At 35.3% G+C, this 25,879-nt stretch overlaps 2 long non-coding RNA genes across 2 annotated transcripts; both read left to right on the top strand.

The window, feature by feature from the left end:
• Positions 1 to 2,903: 2,903 nt before the first annotated feature.
• On the top strand, positions 2,904 to 4,264 carry LOC141559740 (uncharacterized). Its single transcript, XR_012487543.1, has 3 exons — positions 2,904 to 2,990; positions 3,261 to 3,431; positions 3,843 to 4,264. It is a non-coding gene; the product is annotated as an uncharacterized LOC141559740 (long non-coding RNA).
• An 8,534-nt stretch (positions 4,265 to 12,798) lies between these two features.
• LOC141563173 (uncharacterized) lies at positions 12,799 to 15,489 on the top strand. The gene is made up of 3 exons (XR_012488358.1): positions 12,799 to 12,854; positions 13,128 to 13,295; positions 13,813 to 15,489. It is a non-coding gene; the product is annotated as an uncharacterized LOC141563173 (long non-coding RNA).
• The last annotated feature ends 10,390 nt before the right edge of the window (positions 15,490 to 25,879 follow it).

Consider the following 25,879-nt stretch of genomic DNA (forward strand, 5'->3'; position numbering starts at 1 on the left):
TTTATCAACAGGATAGTTCATCCATCTCTAAAAAGGTAAATTCTAATTTCATCAAAGTAAAGTATAAGTGAAGTTTAGAGAGATGCAGCATTCTTGGTTCAGTAAAAAAGGCAGATGAAATTCAGTTTTATGCTGATAACAATTCAAAGCACTTTTATGATATCTTGAAGGTTTTTTACAGGCCAGCAATCTATGGTACATCTCTGATGGAGCCACACTGATCAGTGATAAAAACATGATCCTGAGTGTTCTCAACAGACTGTCATCAATCAATGTTGAAGCCATTGACCATTTATCTCAAGTTAAAGTAAATTCCTCTCTAGCCAGATTTCCAACTGAAGAAGAAATGTTGAATACCATTAGACTCCTTTAGTTTTTGCAACAGAAAGCACCTAGTGCTGATTCTATTCCAGTTGAGATTTACGAGGCAATGGATCCATTGGTAACACACAAGTTGACAAAAATCTTCCATGTTATATGACAAAAAGAGATTATCCTCCAGAAGTTCAAGGATACCTCCATTGTCATGTCTATAAAAGTCAAGGAATAGACAGACTGTCCTGTGACAATCATGGGGTAAGAATGAGGTCTTTCTCTTAGTCATTGATAGCAAGTCAGAGCCCTCTTTAATAGGTTGATTTTTTACTTAGATGATTGTCATCTATCTGAAAGACAATATGGTTTTTAAATGATTGAGGAATGATTAATATGGTGTTTACTGCCCTACAACTCCAGGATAAATATTAGGAGCAGAACAGAGATCTGTACACAACATTTGTGTGTGTGTGTGTGTGTGTGTGTGTAGATCTGAACAAGGCCTTTGATAGTTTCAGTCATGAGGGCATATGCAAAATTATGTCAAAATTTGGTTGCCCAAAGAAGTTCATCAGTATTGTATGTCAATACCATGATGGCATGCTTGCACAAGCCCTGGGTAGTGAACAATGTTATTGTGCTTTCTGTCACCAATTCCATGAAGCAAGACTGTGTACTTGCTTCCATGCTTTTCAGTTTGATGTTTTCAGCCATGTTGTTAGACTCCTTCAGTGAGGATAAAAACAGCATCAAAGTTACTGATGGTAAATTATTTAACTTGAAAAGGCTATAAGACAAGTATCAAGTAGAGAGATTTGATGCATGATTTTTTTGTTTGCTAAGGATATATATACAGATGATAGGTTGAATCACATGTTGTCAGAATTAGCTCAATGTTTGGGAAGTTCTGAAGGAAAGTGTGAGAGAAAAGAGGTATTAGGCTGCCTATTAAATGGAGAGTCTACAGAGCCATTGTACTGGCTTCATATGCCTGAAATCTGAACAGTATATTAATGCCCTGCCAAAAAATTCAATCATTTTGATTGAATTGTCTTAGAAAGATTCTGAAGATTATCTGGCAAGATTAAATGCAGACACTGAGGTCGTTTCTTTTTTTTTAATTTTTTATTATAACTTTTTATTTACAAGATATATGCATGGGTAATTTTTCAGCACTGACAATTGAGGTCGTTTCTTGAGCTGACCTGCTAAGCATTCAAACTCTACCAAAGAACATGCAACTCTGATGAACTAGTCATGTTGTTCAAATGTCAAATGTACATTTGCCTAAAATAATATTTTACAGAACACTCTCACAAGGCAAGCCTTACATGGAGATCAGAAGAAATAATACAAGGACACTTTATAGAAATTTGGAATCCATTGCATGACATGGCAGACACAGGCAAAGGACTACTTAGCATTGTATGTCTGCATCAAAGAAAATGCTATGCTCTATAAGTGAAGTTGCTTTGCAGCAGCTCCCAAAAAGCCATAGGATGTGCCAATTTAGAGAGATCTCCACTTCCAATGTTTATGTGAACTATTTGTGTCTGACCTGTGGTAAAGCCTTCCAAGTTCATATTGGTCTGAGCAACAATGAGATTCACTATACCTTGATTCCAACATAGTGATATCATTTTGGTTCCCCTTGAGAAGAACAACAACCAATCACAGAAAGAAATGGAAGAACTTGGAAGAATAAAATGGAAGAATAAAAGTGTGAGCCTCTTTCTACAGAAAGCTGGTCATCAAGCAAATACAAACGGAAGTGGCAATAACTAAGGGAAATGAAAGTCTCTAGCAAGTGAAAGTTACAAATCCTGTGGAACATTCTCTCAAGAGACAGGTACAGCAAAAGAAAGGCACAAGATTATATGAAATAATTTGGAGTGATCATAGTGATAAAAATAACATCAGAATTCAAGAAATTAATATTTTCTTAGCTCTTCCACTAAGAGGTATGTGACTTTGACCTCTTTCTTCTCTGTAAAATCATAGGATGGAACAAGATGAACAAGCTCAAGGAGCTCTTTAAGCTTTAACATTTTAAGATTTTATAATTGAATGGTTCTATAAATCATTAGGCCACCTCTACTTTTCCATGTGCTTCCTTAGCTAGAGTGGAAGTTCCTAACTTGAGGGCCCATGTTTTATATATCTCTATCCCGCAGAATGCTTAGCCCAATACTGAGTATACAATATTCTCTAAAATATTCCCTAAAAACTTCCTAATACCTTGTTTAACTGAAAGTCTGAGCATGTTCATCCATGCATAAGTTAGAATTAGGTTTCCTGAAAAACAGAAAGCTCGGATAACATATTAAATATATTAACATATTAAAGTAAGAATTCTTTAGAAAGGGAGATGAATAGGATGGATATATGAAAAGAGTTCACAAAGAATCAGCTAATGAGCACTTGGGTTTCATTTCCCTCTTCTCTTGTCTCCCATGCCCCTAATTACCTTTTGGCCACTCTCCAGGGTATTATAAAGCAGGAATCCTTCGAGGTAGGTCAGTAGCAATCAGTGATTGGAGTGTCTGCCCCACCCGCCAGTCACTATATCATTAACTGGCACTATATCACCACTGGCTCAACTTTCAGGAACTCCACAAGGGATAAGATGAACAAGCTGTTTCTGCTGGGAGTCTCTCTTTTCTTCCTCTTGGGGGGTGAGTCCGGAAATGGAGTGTTGGGTATGCTTCCCTGGGGAGTCTCTCATATCCATATCAAGACTAGGTCTGAATATCAAATGAGGGATGTCAAAATAGAAAATACCCCATTTTCCCTTATCTCCCTTCCTTTCCCATGGGGATAGTCAAGCTTCATCTAAGCTCTAACCAAGTCCACATCTCTAATGGAGACTGAGATTAACAATAAGTGGGGGTGACAAAACTGAGTGATTTGAAGGAGATAATATGATCTATTCTGTTATCTTTAAGATGGGAATACAAATCTCTTTCCTGCATGGAACCCAAGGAAAAAAATCGTCTGTGCTGTCTGTCAAATGTATAAAAAAGATGGCTGTGTTAAGAGTGAGAGAACCTGTTTTACAACAGCAGAGAATGGATGCAGCAGCCTAACCTACTATACCTACTCCAAAAAGATACTTGGTGAGGAAATCAGAATGGAAACTATTTTGGGCCCAAATCTAGCTAGTTCTGCCAATGGGTTGGGCTCATCAACTCTGTATTAGTTCTCAGAGGGTGGGGGACAGTAGATTCCCCTAGGTGAGGACAATACAAACAGATCTCCTTAAATACTTGGGGATTTCTTGTCACATCCCTGAGAAGTAGACAGTGTAATTAATATCAAACTCATTTTGTAAAGGAAACAACTGAGGCTTAAGAAGATTTAAGGCATTTGTTCAAAGTCACATAATTAGTATATGCTAAGTTGAGATATACCTGAAAATACTCCTACTCTCAAGTCTAAAAAGTAAAAGAATAAGGGGAAAAATCTTAGGGTGGGTTCCCCATAATGAGGAAGATAAGTGAAAAATTAAATAACTTCTCATTTCCTAGATTGGAACTTTTCTTATGCTGTCCTGGAATGTAGTAACAATTGCAGAGAAACTTTAAAACTCAAAAATTGGATTCAAGTGGTGAACTATTGCTGCAGAGAAGACTTCTGCAATAAAGAAATACCATTTTTATGATTGTTCAATAGAAGCAAGAGGTGCTTCCTGCTCCATCTCACTGCAATAATACTTTTATTTCACATACACACACACACACACACACACTCACACACACACACACACACAAACACACACACACACACACACACACACAAAGTCATTCCTTTCCTTTTCTTTTCCCAACCAAATCACTTCCCTAGTTACCCCTAGTCCTATCCCCTCTTCAGCCTAGGATGGACTTCGTGATTAGAGATTGAACATACACAGATGAAGTTAAAAGGAAGAAATATCTAATCCACTCTGAAACCTGGCTATGTTAAATTTTTCACATTGTCTTATGTTATTCTTTCCCTTAATTTTTAAATAAAGCTTTCTTTAAATCTATTTTGATTCAATTGAATAAAGGCAAATATAATTTTCTTTTATGCCTATTCAGGAGACCTGAAGATCATCAGAATACCTTGTATCAGGAAAGGACTAGTGATATAAAATCCAGAAGAGTCATCAAATATATCTGGGGTGAAGGTCTCTAACAAAAGAAAACATATCTCAGGAAAGATGCAGTCTTGACTACTTGTGCACTTCTTGTGCATAGGCAATCTATTATAAGGGCTTGGCATTTCAATAGAAAAGGAGAAAAGAGATGGAACTCTAAGAGATGCTAGGAAATTAAGAATTTGGAAAAGCATAAGAACTTGAAAAAAACTGCTTGTTACCTCTGACATTCCCCAGTCCTCTGGGCCATTACTGAGATCCTATTCTGCTTGACTTAGTACTACCATTCCCAATAACAATACCAAAACTTCACAAATTAAACCGATGGTAAGATGTGGCAGATTTCAAAATAGGAATGACATTTAAAAATCTAAACCCTCAGCAGGAGGCAATACATTCAGTGGCTAAATAATGAACTGGTCCTTCAAAAACTTCAGAACAATAATCAGATTATCAGCAATGTAGTAGACAGAATGGTAGCCAGTACAGTATAGGAAGGGTATGTACAAGCTCACATAGGTTGACATTAGTTGATTCACTTGTAGATAATTTCACCCCACAGGGCTGGAATATATACATGATATATAAAAATATTTCATGAGCCAGAAATCTATTGGCTATACCAAAAAAAAATAATAATTCTATTATAATTGTGGGAACAAAGCATGAATTCAAGTGCTTTCAAGCTTAGGTTGTCAATAAGAAATTGGTTACAAGGAATTGAGAATTCTTACTAAGAAAGATATTTTAGTGGCTCTCTGAAGGCTTTGGTCAGCCAGATCAGGCATGGAGTATTTATCCACATTTTCTCTTAGGATAGTAGCATCTAGTCATTATCCCTAGCTATGTCTGTCTGGTCATATCAAGTAGTGACCATGGAAGGTCAGGACACTAATATCAATTATATTAATATTCTAGGAACCACAAGATGTCATCTAAAAGCTCATGTATTTACAGATTTGGAGTAACATCCACACCAAGTACCTTCTTCTCTCTAGTTGAACTCTGTATGAGAGGTCTTTGAGATCTAACAAGAAGGTTTGGAATCAGGAAGACTTATCTTCATGAGTTTAAATCTGCCTCAAACACTAACTAACTGTGTGATCCTAGGCGAGGCACTTAATCCTGTTTGTCACAATTTCTTCATCTGTCAAATGAGTTCCAGAAGGAAATGGTGAATCATTCCAGAATCTTTGCCAAGAAAACTTCAATTGAGGTCTCAAAGAGTCAGACAGAACTGAAAACAATTGAACAACAACCAGTTCTAACAGAGCCTGGTGAGGGTGGTTTACAAGGATCTGATCCCTGTCCTTATATTCTCCCAGGAAATCTTTCTGACTCTTTTTGGTCTCAATTCTAGTCTCATTCCTTTTTTTCGTACAAAATCATCCTACTCTATGCTCTCTTCCCCAATGAAAAAGAATGCAAACAAATTTATGGGGAGTGTCATTTTTCTATTATAATACAAAACATCAGGCATTGGGTGAGGATGATTTAGGGAGTAATCCCTGAGGAGGAATCCTAAATCAAGCTAGTTGGACTTGTCTGTAGAAAATAATCCCTCTTATCCTGGTTCTCCTGCCTTGCTCTCTGAAAGTAAACTTCAGTTATAAAATATCTCTTAATGAATTTTTGAGACCCACTTGAGGTTGAATTCTGTTTCTTGCAATAATGATCTCCTATGTTATGATGAAAAAAGTTGATTCTTTTATCATAAGATTAAAGACTAAAGTTTAAGAAGTTTAAGTACTATGACCTTGGTTATACCTTGGTGAGAAGATCCCACTTGATAGTATTAAATTAGTGGCTCTGATCTAAGGCCAGGAATCACAAGTAAATGGGATTCCTGAAGGTTGAAGATAGGTTTTTTTAAAAAAAGATAATTATACCTAGGAAAGATTTTTTTTCTTTGAATCTATGGGCATCATATAAGCAATAGCATAAAAACAAAAACAAAAAAAGATAGTAAAAAGGAAAATGAGACCTAGAATTGAATTCCATGGTTTTTAGCCTACATGAATCTGGAAGAGAATGATGATGTAATCATTTTTGACACATACTTACTTAATAGATAGTTACAGAACCTAGCCTTGGACATATTAAGGAGGACTATTACTTGGAAATTTCTAGATCTGTGAAATATCTATGTCTAGCCCCTCAAATTCAATACTCCCATATCAGATCCTTTGCTGATTAACTTGGCAGGAAGTTTGCTTGCTCTCTCTTATTTCAACCAATCCAAACAAAACTATTTTATTTATATTTTCTGGATATTATAAAAGTGGACAAATTTCCTTTCTCTTCACTTCTCTGCTCTTCTCTCAAATTCAGAGATAATTTAGTCATTCTGGCCTCTAGGTGAGTGAGACATTGACCCTAGATCACAGAACAGGTGAGATAGAAGAGATTATACAGATAATCTAGTCTGAGCTCCTCATTTCTTCTCACAGAATTAGAATTTTAGGTTTGGAAGGGGCTTCAAAAGTCATCTAGTCCAACCAAAGCTCAAAAAAGTATCCCCAGTACAAGTTATCCATGAAGGGTATAAGTAATATGTTACCTTAGCTCAAACCTCCAGTGAGGGAAAAACAAATTCTTAAGGCCCATTGTTTTAACCTTTTTTACAACTCTAATTCTTGGGAAATTTTCTAATAGCTAGCCTAAATTTGTGACTTTGCAACTGATTCTTCCCTGTACCTCTCTCTAAGGCTACATAAAACATAGCTAATAATAGAATTATTTTAGATTTTGGCAGAACCTGACAGAACCTTTGATAGTTTTCTAGAAAGGTATTTTCTAAACCTATGCTTAATGGACAAAATTATCAATTGGAAATTAAAGAAAGAGAAATAAGGAAGGAGGAATGCTGAAGAGAAATTAGCTATGTTCTATGTTAATAAAATTGAAAGTAAGAAAACTATTGAAATAATAAACAAAACTAAGAGTTGGCTTTATGAAAAAACTAACAGAATAGATAAACCTTTAGTTAATTTGATCAGAAAAAGAAAATCAAATTAACAGTATCAAAAATGAAGAGTGAACTTACCACCAATAAAAAGAAAATTTAAACTATAATTAGGAGCTATTTTGCCTAATTGTATGCTTATAAATCTTATAATCTAAATCTAAGTGAAAAGAATGAATGCTTACAAAAATACAGATTGCCCAGATTAACAGAGGAGGAAATAAATTACTTAAATAGACCCATTTTAGAAAAAAGGATTTGAACAAGCTATTAATGAACTCCCTAAGGGAAAATCTTCAGGGCCAAATGGATTTACAAGTAAATTATATCAAACATTTAAAGAACAATTAATTCCATACTATACAAACTATTTGGAAAAATAGGAGAAGGAGTCCTATCAAATTCTTTTTATGACACAGATATGATGCTGATATCTACACCAGAAAGGGGCAAAACAGAAAAGAAAATTGTAGACTAATTTCCCTAATGAATATTGATGCAAAGATTTTAAATGAAATATCAGCAAAGAGATTACAGCAGCTTATCACCAGGATAGCAAGCTATGACCAAGTAGGATTTATACTAGGAATGCAGGGCTGGTTCAATATCAAGAAAACTATTATCATGATTGACTATATCAATAACCAAATTAACATTTATTGATTACATCAATAGATGCAAAAAAAGCATTTAACAAAAAACAATACCTATCCCCATTGAAAATACTAGAGACTATAGAACAAATGGAGTTTTCCTGAAAATAAGTAGCATCTATTTAAAATCATTAGCAAGCATTATATGTAATGATAATAAACTGGAAGCATTCCCAATAAGATCAGGTGTGAAACAAGGTTGTCACTAATACCATTACTATTCAATATTGTATCAGAAATGTTAGCTTTAGCAATAAGGAAAGAAAAAGAAATTGAATGAATTAGAGTAGGCAATGAGGAAATAAAATTATCGCTCTTTGCAGATAATATGATGGTGTACTTAGAGAATTCTAGAGAGTCAACTAAAAAACTATTAGAAACAATCAACTACTTAAGCAAAGTTGCAGGATATAAAATAAACCAACATAAATCACCAGCATTTCTATATCTTATCAAAAAAGTCCAGTAGCAAGAGATAGAAAAAAAAATTCTATTTAAAATAACTGTAGATAATATAAAACATTTGGGGGATCTATCTGCCAAGACAAAGCCAGGAACTATCCAAACATAATTACAAAATGTTTTTCACAAAAAGTTAGATGTAAGCAATTTGAAGAATATCAAGTGCTAGTGGGTAGGCTAAGATAATATAATAAAAATAATAATTCTACCTAAATTATTTTATTTATTCGGTGCCATACTGATCAAACTGCCAAGAAATTACTTATAGAGCTAGGAAAAGAATAACAAAATTCACTGGGAAGAACCAAAAAAAAAAAAAAAATACAAAGGATGGTGGCCTAGCTATACCAAGCTATATATTACATATATACATATACTTACATGTATATGTATGTATATGTATGTACGTATGTGGTACTGGCTAAGAAATAGAGAGGTGGATCAGTGAAATAGATACACATTACATAATAATCAATGACTATAGTAATCTAGTATTTGATAAATCCCCAAAGTCCAGCTTCTGGGATAAGAACTCACTATTTCACAAAAATTGCTGGGGAAACTGGAAAATAGCATGACAGAAACTAGGCACTGGCCAATACCTAACACTCTATAATGCCAAGATAACATCAAAACAGGTTCATGATTTACACATAAAGGGTGATGCTATAATCAAATTAGAAGAACAAGGGATAGTCTACCTCTCTGATCTGTGGAGAAGAAAGGAATTTATGGCCAAAGAAGAACTAGAGAACATTGTGGAATGCAAAAAAGATGATTGTGATCATATTAAACTGAAAATGTTTTGTACAAAACAAACAAAAAAACAAGGTAACCAAGATTAGAAAGAAAGCAAAAAACTGGGGTGGGGGAGGGAGTGGGGGGAATTACATTCTAGAATTCTGATAAAGACCTAATATCTAAAATATAGAGAGAATTAACTCAAATTTATAAGAATACAAGCTATTCTTTAATTGATAGTCAAAAGATATGAACAGACAATTTTCAGATGAAGAAATTAAAACCATTTCTAGCTATATGAAAAAATGCTCTAAATCACTATTTATTAGAGAAATTAATTAAGACAACTCTGAGGTACCACTTCACATGTCTTAGATTAGCTAAGATGACAGAAAAGGAAATTGCTATATGCTGGAGAAGATGTAGGAAAACTGAGACAATATATTTAGATAATATATTGTTGGAATTAAAAACTGATCAAACCTTTTTGGAACTATGTCCCAAGGGATATCAAACTGGCCATACCTTTTGATTCATCAGTGTCTCTATTGAACTTATATCCCAAAGAGATCATAAAAAATGTTTTGTAGTGCCAAGGAATTGGAAACTGAGTGGATGACCACCAATTGGAGAATGGCTGAATAAGTTATGTTATATGAATGTAACAGAATATTATTGTTCTATAAGAAATAGTCAGCAGGATGGTTGCAAAAAGGCCTGGAAAGACTTGCATGAAATGATACTAAGTGAAGTGAATAGAACCAAGAGAACATTGTACACAATAAGATTATGTGATGATCAACTTTTACGGACTTGGCTCTTTTCAACAATGAGAACTCCAATAGACTTGTAATGGAGAGACCATCTGCATCCAGAAAGAGAACTATGGTGATTGATTGTGGATCACAACATAGTAGTTTTACCTTTTTTGTTTTTGTTGTTTGCTTACTTGTTTTTTTTCTTTCTCATTTTTTTCCTTTTTGATTTGATTTTTCTTGTGCAGCATGATAAATGTGGAAATATGTTTAGAAGAATTGCACATCTTTAACCTATATTAAATTACTTGCTGCTCAGGGGAGAGGGGAAGGAGGGAGAAAAATTTGGAGCACAAGGTTTTGCAAATATGAATGTTGAAAACTATCTTTGCATGTATTTTGAAAATAAAAAGTTATTATTTTAAAAAGAAGCTAAAGCACATGACCAATTTCCTGGGAGATTTCCTAATTCAGCAAGTCAGGAGTTTCTCTGATAATCTCTGATATATAAGTATCTATAGGGAACACATATGTTTGTAGTAAATTTGTACTAAACCTTTATTTAAAATCTAGTAAGTACTAGCAATACGAAAATGAAAAAAGAAAGGCAGTCACCATCTCAAAGAGATTACAATTTAATGGGACAAGATAACCCACAAAAGGAAGCTAAAAAGAAAGAAAGAAAGCAAGATGAAATCATAATAAAACCAGAAGAAATAAAAAATAACAATCGGAATATATTTCCCACAATTATATGCTAAAAAAAAGTAAAATGCAAAAAGAAATAGGGGAATGTCTTCAAAATACAATATATTTTAATCAAACAAAAAATAGAGGCAATTACACAAGAGAAAATAGATAATATTGGTTACATGAAATGAAAAAATTTCTGCACAAACAAAATTAATATACATAGAATAAGAAAGGAAATTGTCCAAGGTAAAAAAATTCTTTATATCAAGGTTCTTAAATAGGGATTGAATTTCTGAAATATTTCAACAATTAATAAATACATATAACAGCAATTATTAGACTAATAGTCATTCTTTTGGTAACTAAATGGTCAATAAATGTGAGCAAACAGTTCTCAAAAGAGTTATAAGGATTCACAATCACATGAAAGAAAGCTTTAAATCATTTAATAGAAACAAAGATGCAAATCAAAATAAGCCTGTAGCTTTATCTCACACCCAACAAATTGAGGGGGAAAAAAACGACTAAAAATGGAGGGATTGTGGAATAATAAGCACACTAAAACTTTGTAGATATGAAGGGAAAAAATAATTATCTGAATGGAATAAGAAAATGCCCAAAATAACAAAGGCTATCTCTAGGGAACACCCCACGTGCCATCCTCTCTTCCCTCCCCTTAAATGTCCCCAGCATTGGAATTCCTTTATCATTTTGGAAGAACACATATAGAATTTCCCCCAGAAATTCTTAAACAGAGTCAGAAGGGCCAGCTCCATTAATTATAGACCACATTCTTTAACCTGCCACAAGCTTATCTCCACAATAGTCAGTGAAGATTTATAGATCATTCAACAAATATTCAACTTCTCTGAAGTCCCAAGTAGAGCCTGGTGCTCCTGCTTAGAACGCTCCCAGTCTTGTCTCTACCTATTCCTGATGGGGGCTGAAGTCCCTTTAAGATTCCTTTCTGATTGCCCAACCCATGGCTGACCTTGATTTACAAATCCTGGTCAAAAAGCACCCTTTTGAATATCCGGGCCCAGCCCCCACTATCTGCTCAGCTTACCCCAGCCCCCACAAACCGTTTCTTCCCACCAGAACTTGGCACTGCCCACAAAGCCCCTTCTAGGTATAAAAGAGCCGAGCTGGAGCTCTCTCTTTGCAGGAGCTATTCCCCCGAACACATGGTATCCTTCCGGCCATGTAAGGGTTCCTGCCTGCCCACCTCCAGCTCTGGCGTCTTTCTAATTGAACTTTACTTCCAAATTCCTACAATAAACCTTTTATTTATCAATCTAGTTTTTCAGGCCTGTAAATTCATTTACAGGGGATACTGCACCTCATGGGATTATCTTACTATCTTTTTGCTGGCAAACGGGGTTCCCCCTTTCCTTTCCCTCATCATTCCTATTCCCATGATTGATTCTTCAGCTTCCAGCTCAAATCCCACCCACCTGCCTCCATGAACTCTACTTGTCCCCAAAGTTAATTTTCCTACAAAGATATTGTGGTGATTGTGTTGTGGAAACCTGACTTTTGTATGATTTATTACCTAGCAGAGTAACTTCACTGTCTCTCAGTCTGATTTCTCCTCTATAAAACCAAAAGATTAAACAAGAGAAAGTATTTCTAATGTCCCTTACAGCTGTAACATTTGAGGGTACTTTGTATGATTTTATAAATCCCTCTATTATCTTCTGCCTTCCTAACTAGAATGGAAGTTTTTTAAGAGCAGTTCATAGAATTTAGGACAGCACTGAGCACACAGGAAAACATCACTAAATAGTTGTTCATTTATTTAACTGAATAACTATTAATTTTAATCTATCTTAGGAGAGTTGGGTACCCTCAGAAGACAGACTAGAAAGTCTGTGAGTTCTGTTTATGAAAGGAGACACAAGGAAGAGCCAGTTAGCAAACATTTAGCTTGTATTTTGCTGTGTTTTCTATTCCTGCCCTCTTTTGCTGACTCAACAAGCACTCCTGGGAGGTAGGTCTGTAGCAATGGGTCCGCCCCACCCCTCTAATCACTGTATCAATGAATTACACTTGCTCACCTTCCATAAACCAGACAAAGGATAAGATGATCAGGCTGTTCCTGCTGGATCTCTTTCTTCTCTGCTTCTTAGGGGGTGAGTCCCAGAATAATGGATTGTGGGTGATGCCCTGGGGGTCTTTCCCATATCTTTTCCAAGTTCAAGCTTATAATTTCAAATGAGATGACAAAACAGAAAATACTTCACCTTTTCCTTCAAGTCCCTTCCCTTCCCCTGGGGATAATGGAATTCTTCCTCACTTCTGACCAGCTCATCATCCCTAGTGTAGACTAAGACCAGCAAAAAAGAGAGAATTTATGGGACTAATGGCCTGAAGGATATAATATAACACTCTGTCTTTCCTCTAAGATGGAGATTCGAGTTTCTTAGCATTTTGGGAAAAGAAAACAGTCCAGTGTGCTGTCTGCGAAATGTATAATAAAGGCATCTGTCTGAAGGGTGAGGGTACCTGTACTACAAAGTCACGGAGAGGATGCAGAAGCCAGCTATTCTATATGTACTCTAATGATGGAAATGGTGAGAAAGACTGTGCACCAGCCTCTACTGCCCCTGACACCCTGATCAGAACAATTTATTTTCCCAGGGGGAGGAGGAGTTTCCATGACTGAGTTAGCTCCTAAGGACTTTGGCTATCCTGGAGGTTGGCAGTAAGTTCTGAGGATCTAAGAATGAGAACAGTTATAACAATTTATCTTTTTTTTTTTTTTGGACCCTTCCCAACAATCCTGGAAGGTAGATATTATTATCCCCATTTTATAGGAAACTGAGGCACAAAAAGATTAGCCCATGACAGAGCAAGGAGCTGAATCCAAGTTTTCTGTGTCTAAGCCCATTTATCTTTTCATTAAGTCATACTAACAAGGACCATAGGAATCTAGACTTCCTTCTTGGTAAAAACTGACTGGTGAATGGAGAGGGAGAAGAGAAGACATTAAAGCTAGATACACCTGGGATCACTCCTTTTTACGTCTATAGACTTCAAGCAATGCAATAGAATTGAATTTCCCTTCCCTTTCTCCTTCTCTTTTTCTAGGATGGAGCTATTCTTATGCTAAACTGGAATGTTCTCACAAGTGCAACTCTCCTATAGTCAAAACTTCCTTGATGTATGAAGTGGTCCTCTGCTGTGGAAAACCTTTATGCAACAAACGTTTTTCACTTATTCAGTAGAAGTGGGACCTTGTCCCATCTCACTATTGTCACCATCTATACATTATCCTCTTCTTCTCCTACCACACAGACCTCCCTGGCTATCCCTAGTCCTGTTCCCCCTTAAGTCCTTGACTGGCTCTTTAATTGAAGGACAAATATACACAGATTAGGCTGAAACTTGACCACCTGAAGTTTTTGTACCTTGTTTATGTTACCCTTTCCTTTAATTTACAAGTAAAATTTTCTTTAAGCTTGCCTCATTTCAATGGAATAAAGATAACAATGATTTTCATTCAGGCCCAGGCTGGGCCAGAAAAGCTGAGGATCATCAGCATTCCACAGGGACTGGTACATAAGAAGAGAGGGGTGAGTATGATATCACCCTAAAAAGCAAAGATAAAAAGAGTAAATTATGTTACACAAATGAGGTGAAAGATCTAGAAATGACAGAGAAATTACATGGGACATGAAGGCTGGTAATTCTGGAATCCTACTTAGATTGGGAATAGATGAAAGAAGGAACAATACATAAATATCTAGAAAGGCATAAAAATCTTCTAAATTTATAAAGAAATGAGGGAAAGAGAAAGAATGGGAGTTAATAGAAAGCTGTGTACATAAGGGGAAGGGGATAAAGATGAAGGGAAAGAAAAGAAGGGAGCTTTGGAGGCAGAGTAGGCAAGGTAATCGGGGTAGAAGTGATGAGGTTCTCAGTATCTGGATGTCATTAGCTGAGGGAACTGGAGCATTGATGGAATCATTCCCTGAGGCAGGCAGGGAAAAGGCTCTGTAGGAGATCATTTTAGCTTCATGGTCCCACCTGCTGTAGAGGTCATCCAGTCAGAAATTCAAATTATGTTAAATCTCTGAGACTCATCCTCTATGGAGGTTATAACTATGTCCTGTCAAAAATCGCAGTCATATCCCTGAAGTTAAATTTCCCCTATAAAATTTGTCTATAACCCATGTTATCTTTGCTAAACCCTCTTTGGATCAGCCTCAGGATGTCTTTCTTTCACTCTTCCCTCATGTTCCATGGTGTCTCTCTTCTCATCTCCCAATATTCCCTCTTCTCAACACCCACCATGTCTTATGCTGTCTTTCTCCTTCTTACAGCTAACTAACTCGTTGAGGGGGCTAAATCTCTTTTAGGATTTAGCCTTTCAACTAAGGGCATGCTCCAATCTCTTGGGGTATTTCCTTTCTCCTAGCTAATCGTAAGTTCCACTAGGAAACTCAATCTTTCTACCATTAGCTATTAACCCCTCCTTTCCTATGTGTTCTCCCATTCTATTTCATATTTACCACTCCTGGTGTTTATTGTATCTCCTCATTTTATCTGTAACTCTTCTCCTAAATAAACCTACCTTTTGCCAAAGAGAATGGCCATTGTGAATTCTTCATATGATGAAAGCCCAACATTTGGTGCTTCTCCTAAAGCACGTCACTCAGTACCTATCACCATATTTGCTGCATTAGCCACATCAGAAATAAAGCAGAGGAATCAGCAGGGATAGGAAATAAAAGATATACACAATCATAATAATGATCAGAAGTAGAGTTTATTAGAAAAAGAAGCAATGGTAGCAATCATTATCTCAAAGTTAAATTTAATGAAGAGAAAAACAGGGAAACAACCCTATATGTCAATCATTAATCAATAATAATTTAGACTTTTAAAATTTAGTATAAGGTTGGAATATTGCTATAGGTATAGGAAATGATGAGGTGGTAGACTTAGAAAAATATGAAAAGACTTGAACCTAAGATGGATGATGCTATCTTCCTTCAGAGAAACAGAAGATAAGCAAGCATAATAGAACTTTATATAGATGCATATGAATGTTTATATATACATATATATATGAATTATTATATATTATCTCTGTATATGTATGTGTGTATATGTACAAATATATTCATGCTTAGTTGTAGCCTCCTTTGGGGAGGCAAGTGGTATGGGGGAGGAAAGGGAAAAAAAGGATAAAGTAAAAAGTGCACAGCAGAGACCAAAGAAAAGCTACCAGGAAACAAAGACATAATGAATAGCTTTGAACACAATGTGTAGTATTTAGCATAGAGACTTTCTTGAAATGGAAATTTATTTTCTTTTGGATGCCATATGCATCCAGAATGAGAACTACAAAGACTGAACGTAGATTAAAGAATAGTATTTTCACCTATTGTTGTTGTTTTTGTTAGCTTTTTTTTCTCATGGTTTGTTTTTCCCTGCTTTTTTTCTTACACAACATACATAAGCTATATCAAGTTGCTTGCTATCTTGGATAAGGGAGGGAGGGAAAAAAAGTTTGAAACACAAAATCTTACAAAAAATGAATGTTGAAAATTGTCTTTATGTATATTTGGAAAAATTAAATACTATTGAGGAAAAAATTATCTCATATTTTGAATTCTGCTGTGCATATAACAATGCCTTTTTTCTGTTTTTCTCTATTTTTTCCTTTTTTCTACTTTATATTTGTTTCAAATAAACAAATAAATTCAACAATCCAAAAAAAAATTTTTAAAGCTACAGGGGTTACCAAGCAGATCTGAATGAGGAGCTCTTACAAAGGAAAGTTCAACTCCAGGTGGGACTGAATCTGAAACTGGGCTGAAACTACTTGCCTACTTGACTGATCTGTAGAACAGGACAGGAATAAAGATTCTAACAAAGCCTAAAAAACAAGGATTGGTAGAATACTTGTTAGAATACAACGATCCTGAAGAGGGACAGGCCTAGGAGAAGGAGGCTCTTTGTTTCTGTATCCTGACATTTTCCTCTGGAGCAGTACTAAGTATGCAATTCTGACTATCCCTGCTCCCACCAATCCATACCTAATGTATTCAGCTACAGATAGGATGCTGCAGAGTTGGGAGTAGGAATGGATAACTAACAGTCCAAGCTACTACCCAGGAGGTAGTGTACCCAGGAAGATAATAATATGCTGTTCTTTCAAGAGGCCCAGAATACTAATCAGATATAAGCTGCCTATCAGGCTGGGAGGCAGCCAGTACAGCACTGAGTTGGGGCGTAAGCTTATAGATATTGAAGATAGAGGATACACTTGTAAGCAATTCCACCCCACAGGTTTGGTTTATGTACAGGTTTTATAAGAGGGAATTTAGTAGTCATGAGGCCATTGATGATACTGAAATCAGTCTAAAACAAAACAATTAATAAAGTCCTAATTTTTTAGTGATTACAGATTTCTGAGTTTTCTTTAAAAAGAGAGGAAAAAAGAATGCAATCTCACTCTTTTAGCTTACAGGGCAAAAGCTTTTTGCTACAGCAACTCTTTTAGAAAAAAACAAAATCTTGCCACCTTTATCATCAGACTAGAAACAAAACATGTTTAATAGCTTTTATCCCATAATCTAAATAGAATCCAAAGAAATTCTATGTTTCCCTGAGCCTTGGATAAAATAGGTCCTCTCCAGGACAATATTCCACACTCTAGATAACAAGACACATCTAAAATAAAAACCTTCAGACTTAAATCTATGGTTTAATTTCAGTGTACTAGTCTCTTAGGACCAGTTCCCTTTTAAAGAGCTCACTCTGACTTTGGATTGGAAATTTCTTGCATCTCTCTTCTTAATTTCCAATTGTGAACTTCTAAACAACTGTTCCCCTGATATCTTTACTCCAAAATTTTTTTTGGTCTCCCATACAACAAGTAGGGAGGGGAATAGAATAAAGCCAAGGCCACAAAATAAGATTATCATTATTCACCTACCTATCTGCATTCCGACATTTAATACCTATGTGGGTCCAGCAACGAACTGCCCTATCCCTATGATATAAACTGTGTCCCCTTTAATCTTGGGGGGGCTGATGTAAATTGTGCCCCCTTTTTAAGGGAAGGGTTGGAAAGGAACCTTTGGGAGAAAGGTGCTTCTGACTCTCAAACCCTCCCAACCTCCAGGGGGGGCCAAACCCATTTATGAAGGTAAGTGATCTCATTCAATTGGAAATCTTGGCTTCCTCTATTGAATTGAAGATTAGCCCCAGCTTGGGGGGAGGGGGGGAGGAAGGGGGACCTAGACAAACCCAATAAAACCTAAGGCTTATCAATCCATCTTTGCTAATTCCTAATCAGGAAGGCCCACTGAGAAGTTGGTTCTTCTCAGTGTAAACCCATTTTAGCAAAAATCCCAACAGGAGTTTGCCCATTAAAAAAGCTGTCTTCTTAGAATACTATTTTCTTAGCATAAATAAACCCATTCTTACCACAAACCTCAAGACTGTATTCATTGGGGTTTGCAAATTTGCAGACCGTGAAAGAGGATCCCCTTGTTGTTGGGGGATCTCTCAAGCCTCAATTCTCACACCCCATCACCTGGATCCTCTCTGAACAATGAAAAAAAAAAAAAAACAAAAAAAAACAGGACCAGAGAGGCTCAGCCTAGAGGCTCAGTTTCCAGCTTCTTGAACTGTGGGTTGTAACCCCACATGGAGTCTTATAAATGAATGAAGGCATCATGAACTTATGATAAATTATAAATTATCAGTAAATAAATTATCAGTAAATGTTTGGTTTATATGTATATTTTATATACTTTTGTACCGGGGATGACATAAAAATTTCTCAGGTGAAAAGAGTGTAAAAAGTTTAAGAAGGCTTGCAATAGGAACTACTCTAGAGTTCAGAGGGAAATATTCCACTCTTTTTGTCATTGGAAAAAACTCTTCTTTTGAAAAAGACTTCTTACTTTCAATAGACAAGCAAAATGACAGCAATACCCACTGAAAGTTCCTATTTTTACTCATACCAAAAGGACAAATTCGCTAAAAGACTACAATTCATAGTCAAAGGTCAAGATCTCAAATTGTCACAGCATGCCCCATTGTAAAAACTTAACTAACCTCCAATTAGAAAGATCTCCCAGTCACCTAGGGCAAAACCAAAAGTTGAACTGAGCCATTCAGATGGAGAGGAGAGAAAAACTGGCCTTAATCTCCTTCCTTCAAGGTTATTCCTTTCCATTTGAGTTAGGCTTTGGAAAAGAGCACAGCCTTCATTGATTTTCCAAATGTCTTGTTATGAAATTCTCTCCCATCTTTAAATGCTGTAATTCTCCATTCTCTAAAGTAGTGTTGTCAAAAATCATTCCCTAGGGTAGGGTTTGTCAAACTCAAATAGAAAGGGATCCCTGTAGTTATTTTTGACTTAGAAGAAACCCTAAGATTCACTCCAACTAGTTTGAATCTGCTCCAAGGCCTGCTGAATTTCTGAACTAAGTTCAAAGAACCATGACTTAAGCAGTTACAAGGACAAAATCAATCAACTGTAAATAGGATCAATAAAAAATGATACATCATCTTTGTACGTATTATCCTTTGGGACTACCCTCCCAATTCCCACTTGCACTTCCAAGTTGGGCCCCAAAAGAGTAACTTCTAGCTTCTCTTCAGAATTCCATGGATCTTTGAGAGGCTGCAATTAAGAATTGGTTTTCTTGAACTATATCTCCTGAGTCCCCTTGCAGTATGCTTGTCCCAAAACTTATCAATTGATATCAATCAGCCAAATTTAATTAGCTTTCAGAAATTAATCCTTACTAGGGTAGTATAGTTAAAATATTGGTACGAATATCTTATTAAACTGACAGCATGGTCTTCTACAAACACATACAGAATTCAGAGGAAAGTAGACCCAAGCTTAGAGTACATTAAATAAAGGGGATAACAATTCTAAAAAGACTCTTTTCCCTTTCTTGAATTTCTCATGATATTCTCCTTGGGTACGATGTAACTTCTGATGGTAGATTGTTAAAACTTTCTTTCCTAGGAATATTTATTTGTCCTGCATTCCACATATAGACACTTGCCTCCTACCACTGAAGAGGGAACCCCAAAACTCTGAAAAATCCTTAAAGGAGAAAATCTTCTTTGACTCTGCCTCAGTGAGGGGACTCCAGCCCAAGCACAAGCAGTTTCATCTTTGTTATCTGGGTGGGGACAACTCAGTTCCAAAACCCATTGAATTCAACTCAAATTCTAACCCTAGCTGAAACCCAGACAGGAGCCAACCTGAGACTTCCCCCACAAGTCCCCTTCAGCTTGTAGCCAAAACCCGTATTATAAAAGAGCCAGACTGGAGCCCTCTCTTTGCAGAGGGTCTAAACATGCCAGCACCATGCCTGGCACCTCACCTGACACCCCAAAGACTCTCTACCCACTGGAATGTTTCCAGTGTCCTCCTCTCTTTATCCTCACCTATTTCCTTTAGCTAGGCTTTAACTATACCCATAATAAACTTCTTTTATTAATCTAGGTTTTCGGGTCTGTAAATTCCTTTACAGAGAACTGCTTGTGCTGCCACTAAAGCTCATTTTCATTTGAGTACCCCAAATCTAAACCTCACCATCACTGCTATCTTGAGGACACAATTAGGGTTCCTCCCATCTTCCAAAGATAAATAAGATTCTACTCCAGTCAAGCAGGTAGAGAGAGATAATTGCCCTTTCCTGGTAAAAATGATTCTTTCTCAGGAGCTTGGCTCAAATTTTTCTTGAAAACTCTTGAACTACCCAGATTCTGAATTAGCTTGATACTATATAGAAATTCCAAAGGGTGTTACAGTTATAATACATTAGTTTACTATCTTTAATTGACTGATTCAATGGAAGTATTTTCAACTGATAAGATTAAGTGAACTACAGTAATAAAGAAAGTCATCTACCCAGAGAGAGAACTATGGAAAATGAGTGTGGACCACAACATAGCATTTTCAATCTTTCTGTTACATTTTTGTTTTCCTTCTCAGTTTTTTTCTTTCTAGATCTGATTTTTCTTGTGCAGCAAGATAACTACAAATATGAATACATATATTGGATTTAACATATATTTTAACACATTTAACATGTATTGAACTATCTGCCATTTAGAGGAGAGGGTGGAGGGAAGGAGGAGAAAATTTGGAACAGAAGGTTTTGTCAAGGTCATTGCTGAAAAATTACCTATGCCTATGTTTTGTAAATAAAAAGCTATAATAATAAATGAATTAACTTTTAAAAAGGGTTATTTATTAATTGATTGATTGACTCAGGGACAACCACCAATCCCAGCTCTTACATCTGAACAGAAAGAACCTAATCTCTCTATTCTTGGTTTTTCTTGAACAAGTTTTATCAATAGAATGATAAATTTTGAATATAAATTTCTTGAGGACAAGGATTGTTTCAGTTTGTCTTTGTTGACACTTACACTTCTTGAGTCACTGTAGACTCTTGTTGATTTCATTACAATGATCTTAGTATTTAAACCTCTTCTTAGAAAAGATTTTGTTTGTTTGCTTGTTGTTGGGGGTACCTTGGTATAGGTGGAAAAAGTGAGGCTATGAGCAGTACTGAGGAAGGATAATATTTACAAGTTGCTACAGAAGTAGATCTACTTCTGTAGGTTCAAGGTAGAAGTGAGGGAGGTTATGGTGTGAGGGAAGCAATAACTGAATTGAAAAATAGGTCTGAGAAGTTAAGAGAGTTTGGGTCTATTTTAATGGTTTCTCCTCTACTCCAAGAACAGAAAATATAAGTTTGTAAAACTTATGGCCTAATGTATGAAAATGATATAGTAACCACAAATATTTGAATTGATAAGTCAAGAAAAATTTAAACATCTTCAGATGGAATTCAAGGCCCTCCACCATCTAACTCCAGTCTAGTCTTTTCTGGCCTTTCTCGGTCTCCTCTCAATTCTATTACCAGCTTATTCACCCTTATTTCCCCTGAGCCTAAGGTGATAGAACCCATTGGCAGCAACCCAAGACCCCAAGATTGTTAATTCTCACTTTTCTAGACTTATTTTATACTACTCTCTCAGGGCAAATTGCAATATCCTTCATTCTTCATACCTCATCTACTTTTCAACTTAAGTACATTTACTCACATCATTCCTTATACTTAAAATGCCTTCTTGATGAAATCATTGCTCTCCTATGTTTGATCTGCAAGGAACTTTAGAGATCATCCTTTATTTTATGGGTGAAGAAACAGGAAACTAAAACAATTTTCCCAAAGTTACAAAGTTCATCAGTGGTTGATTGGGACTCCAACACATTTCAACATAACACATTCCAGTCTGTGATTCAGAAGCCAACATTTCAACCTCTTCATTTTATAGATGAGAAAATTGAGTTGTAAGGAGGTTAAGTGTGCAGATAGAAAGCATCAAAAATGAGATTTGATCTAAGATCCTTGAATATTCCTTATCATAGCTTTACATTGTATGTTTTAGGGTTTTGGGTTTTGTTGTTTTTTTTTTTTACTCCAAACCCACTGTTCTTTTCACTATACTTTTTGTAGTTACCTGGAGGATAATCAGATTCCTGATTTCAAAGACTTGTTCTTTCTGAACTAAATGGTCTAAGACTGAGAAGTGAGATGATACTCTCATGACATTGAATTGAAATGAAGGCACAATAAGGGGTCATAAATTTTGTATTGACCATAAAGGTCATCTAATCCAACCACTTGATTTTCTAAATGAGGGAACTAAAAAATAAAGCAATTAAATGATCTGTCTATGGTATTTTTGAAGTAAATAGCAAAGCCAAAATTCAAACTCAAGTCACTTGATTTCAGCTCTAGGGAACATCATAATGTCATGCCTGTCCCAAGATAAACTTATCACTTAAAATCTCAAAGCCATGTTGATTAAATCATGGGGGTTTTTTTGTTTGTTTTCTTTTTTGTAAATATTCAATGCTTTCTCAACTCCTTCATTTGTCTTTTCCCTCTGATTAGAAGACAGAAGAAGAAACATTGAACTCCTCCCAAAACCTTCTTTTATTCTGGGCAGGGATCTGAACATTCCAGGTAATTTTTATCATCAAAAATTCTACTGTGTAGTTTCGTCTCCACAGAACATTATGCAGATACCCCTTGGATTTCACCTCCCTTTCAATTTTTTTGAGGATTGTATCCCCATTATATTGCAAGCTCCTTGAGGATAAAGAACTTAATTGTATCTTCAAATACTTAGCACAGTATCTGGCATATAATAGGTACTTAATAAATGTTTATTTTTTCTTATTTCATATTTTGTTTTTCCCCAATTACATGCAAAAAAAATTTTAAGATATTTTTAAAATTTTTGAGTTCCAAATTCTCTCCCTCCTTAACTTCCTCATTGAGAAAGCAAGCAATTTGATATGGGTTATTGATCTGTAGTCTTGCAAAACATTTTTCCATATTATTCATATTGTAAAAAAAAATCATAAATAAACAAACCCAAAGAGAATAGAGAAAATTAAAATGCTTCAATATGTATTCAGATTCCATCAGTTTTTTCTCTTGGGATAGATAACATTTTTTATATAAATCAGGTTCCCCAGTTAATGAGAATCTCAATTTTCAACTCTTTGACATTACAAAAAGAGCTGCTCTAAATATTTTTGTACATGTAACTCCTTTCCCCCTTTTATGATCTCTTTGGAATATAAATCAAGTAGAGTTATTGCTTGGGTCAAAGGGTGTTCGTGGTTTTATAGCTCTTTGGGCATATTTCCAAATTGCTTTACACAATGGTTGAATCAGGTCACAACTCCACCAACAATACATTAGTGTCTCAATTTTCCACATCCCCACCAACATTTATCATTTTTCTTTTTTGGCTTTTAGGCAATGTAAAAGAATTATTTCAACTTTCATTTCTCCAATAATGATTTAGAGCATTTTTTCATATGACTTAGATAACTTTGATTACTTCATCTGAAACTGACTATTTTATATATTTATATCTTTTGCTCATTTCTCCTCTAGGAATGATTCTTATTTTTTATCCTTTGATTCAGTCAGTTCTATATACACTTGAAAACTGAGACCTTATCAGACTAAGGTTTGAGCATTTCCTACCACATTCCCCATCTTCCTCTCCACCATAAAAGATTTCTTGCCTTTTTTATATAAGATAATTTTACTCTATTCTATCTCTCCCCTTCACTTTGTATCAGTATATGTTTCTTTCTCATTCATTAATTTTTCTAGATGTCATCCCATATAACAGTTATCCCTATTTCATTGCAATTTGCCCCATCTCATTTTCAATATATCAGAAGTTGGCATAAGAAATTAAATGGAGGGCACCTAGGTGGCACAATGGATAGAACATCAGCCCTGGAGTCAGGAGGACCTGAATTCAAATCTGGCCTCACATATTTAACACTCCTAGTTGTGTGATCCTGTTACTTAACCCCAATTACCTTGCAAAAATAATTAATTAATTGAGAATTTGGGGGGGGGGGAATTTTGTGGAAGCCACAGGTAACACATGATAACACAAAGTCTATGACCAAATATTTAATCCAAATTTTACAATAAGGTATGTAACCACTCCACAAAAGGAAAAGAAAACAATTCAGACTTCTTTTTTTGTATGAAGAAAGGATCAAAAAATTTTATGTGGATTTTCCAGATCACAGATATCTCTACTCCCCTGAGTTTGAAAGGAATAACTGTATATTCCTTTTAACTGCCCTAATAAGGAGAATGTTCTTATGAATGGCAAATATCATCTTCCCATGTCGAAATGCAAATAGTTTAGTCTTTTTAAGTCTCTTATGATTTCCCTTTTCTAGTTACCTTTTTATGTTTCTCTTGAGTTTTACATTTGAAAGTCAATATTCTATTCAGCTTTGATCTTTTAAAATAGAATAAAATGCTGGGAAGTCCTCTATTTCATCAAATATCCATTTTCCTCTGAAAGATTATATTCAGTTTTGCTACATAGATGATTATCAGCTGTAATCTTAATTCATTTGCCTTTCAGAATATTAATCTCCAATTCTAACCTCTAATTCTTTAATATAGAAACTGCTAATTCTTGTATTATCCTCAAAATATTTCTCCTTGATTTGGGAACTTTGAATTTGATTATAACATTTCTGGGAGTTTTCATTTTTGCAATTTCTTTTAGGAAGTGATCAGTGGATTCTTTCAATTTCTATTTTGTCTTCTGGTTCTAAAATATCAGGTCAGTTTTCCTTGATAATTTCTTGAGAGAGAAATGATTACTAATAACTAATAATTTGGAAAGATTTAGATTCTTCCATCCAATCTTACAAGGAATCTCTAGTCTAAGGTGACTTCCATTCAATTACAGACCCTTTTGCCTAAATTTCCCAAGACTGGGGTGGTTTGGGTATAGAAGTAGTCTCTCTATACAAGGATGAGATGATATCACTCTCAGACCTCTAATTAATTGTTATATTAGGGCTGTCTCCTGGGAACACACTTCAAGGGGCATAAAAATTGTGAATTTGGCTTCTGTGACCATCTTTTGTCTGAAAGAGACCAAATAATCATCCTTTTATTAATAAATGAGATGAAATTAATAAAATGATTAAATTATATAGAAATTATGTCTCCCAAACTTTTCTAATACAATGTCATGACTTTTTTATCATGACTTTCAAGTACTCCAATAATTTTGAAATTATCTCTCCTGGATCTATTTTCCAGGACAATTGTTTTCCTAATGAGATATTTCACATTGTCTTCTATTTTTTCACTCTTTTTGGCTTTGTTTTATTTTTTCTCAATGTCTCATAAAGTTATTAGTTTCCACTTGCTCAGTCTTAAGTTTTTAGGAATCATTTTCTTCAATGAATTCCTTTTCATTTTGCCATTTCTTCTACTTAAGGAGCTTTTTTCTTCAATGAATTTTTGCGCCTCTTTTTCTACTTGGCTAATTCTGCTTTTTAAGGAGTTCTTTTCAGTCAATGTTTATATATCTTTTTAATTTGGATAATTCTTTTTTAAAAGTATTCTTCTCCTCATTGAATTTTTTGTACCTCTCTTACAATTTGTCCTATCATTTTTAAGTTGCTTTTTTCTTTAGTACTTTTTGTGCCTTCTTGACCAAGCTGTTGATGCTTTTTTCAAGATATTCTTACATTACTTTCATTTCTCAATTTTCCCTCTACCTTTCATTTCATTTTTAA

Source organism: Sminthopsis crassicaudata, chromosome 3 (assembly GCF_048593235.1).
Source record: "Sminthopsis crassicaudata isolate SCR6 chromosome 3, ASM4859323v1, whole genome shotgun sequence".
Classification (NCBI taxonomy): Eukaryota; Metazoa; Chordata; class Mammalia; order Dasyuromorphia; family Dasyuridae; genus Sminthopsis; species Sminthopsis crassicaudata.